Consider the following 1,852-nt stretch of genomic DNA (forward strand, 5'->3'; position numbering starts at 1 on the left):
TTCTGTTTTTCAAAAGGAATTTTGGATGTATTAAATCTTTAAGGATGTTAAAATGCAAAACTGGAAGAAGAACTACTTAGCGTATTGAAGAAATCTAAACTAGAAGACCCTGCTGTTTTTAGTTTTTTGTACTGCCTTATTGTATTTGTGTTTTCCTGTAATAAAAAAAATAAAATAATAATAATTGAGTTGTGATGAATGGGAAGTGCCGTAAGCTGAATCCCACCTGTCGCAAAAAAAAGTCTGTGACTTCTCTTATAAAATTATATTTATTTTCTGTGTAAACTCTAAAAATAGTTTGATCCAAAATTATTGATTCAATGTATTGAAGCCTCTCCTCCATTAAAAAAATAATAATAAAAACTTCAAACAAAAGGAAGTTATTTCTAACACTGGACTGATGTATTGAAATTAATTTGGAGCAAAAACGTCATTAAATGTTTTTAAACGCACTGTACAGCCCTGGTGCGTCATCTGAATGTGTGTTGACTTGGGCACTGCACAGATCGATCTGTTTGACATCAAAGTACTGCAATTGGATAGGAAAGGATGCAGAGCTGTCCATTAGTATATAGCTCTCACAGTACTTCGATGTCAAACACCGATCTGTCTGCACAGCGCCGCTTCAAGTCGAACACACCTTGAAATTTAATTAACAACCTCGTGGCCTGTTGGACGGGCCAGCACTGTGTTCTTGTTAGCAATGGTTACCTCCAAAGAAACATGTGCAGCCATCATTGCTTTGTATCAAAATGGCCTCACATGCAAGGAAATTGCTACAAAGAATATTGCACCTGAAAGAACCATTTACCGGATCATCAAGAACTTCAAGGAGAGCGGTTCGACTGCAGTGAAGAAGTCTTCAGGACATCCCAGAGTGTCCAGCAAGCGCCAGGACCGTCTCCACCTGAGGAGTCAGCTACGGAATCGTGTCGCCACCAGTGCAGAGCTTGCTCAGGAATGGCAGCAGTTTGGTGTGAGAGCATCTGCACGAACAGTGAGGCCAAGACTTTTGGACAACGGTCTGGTGTCAAGAAGGAAAGCAAAGAAGCCACTTCTCTCCAAGAAAAACGTCTTGGACAGACTGAAATTCTGCAGGAAGTACAAGGATTGGACAGCAGAAGACTGGTGCAACGTTATTTTCTCTGATGAAGTTCCCTTCTGACTGGAAAATTGATTGTTCAGAGAAGAAAAGGTGAACGCTACCATGAGTCCTGTGTTGTGCCAACAGTGAAGCATCCTGAGACCATCCATGTGTGGGGATGCTTTTCAACCAAGGGAGTGGGCTCTCTCATAATTCTGCCCAAAGGCACTGCCATGAATAAAGAATGGTATCAAAACGTCCTGCAAGAGAGACTACTTCCAACGATCCATGAGCAATTTGTTGATGATCCGTGCAGCACCATGTCACAAAGCAAGAGTGATAAAGAAGCGGCTCAACCCTTCAACACTCAACACTCTTAAATATTGACTCATTATATTTTTTTATTATATTTTTCCAATAAAAGCCTTTAAAACTTATGATATGCTTATCATTGTTTTTCAGTATACCATAGAAACATGTGGAAACGTGGAAAAATAATCTACAAATACTGAAGCAGCAAACTTTGCAAAACACAAAATTTATGTCACAGGCAAAACCTTTGGCCATGACTGTAATACCGTGAAATGTTATTGCAATTTAAAATGACTGTTTTGTAAATATATCTTAAAATGTAATTTATTTTTATTAATATTGTTTTTTTTATTATTGTTGAAAACAGTTGTGCTTATATATAATTATTATCATATATAATAATCTATATATATATATATATATACACTGAACAAAATTATAAACGCAACACTTTTG

Source organism: Sinocyclocheilus rhinocerous, unplaced genomic scaffold (genome assembly GCF_001515625.1).
Source record: "Sinocyclocheilus rhinocerous isolate Xijiao unplaced genomic scaffold, SAMN03320098_v1.1 scaffold3853, whole genome shotgun sequence".
Taxonomy (NCBI): Eukaryota; Metazoa; Chordata; class Actinopteri; order Cypriniformes; family Cyprinidae; genus Sinocyclocheilus; species Sinocyclocheilus rhinocerous.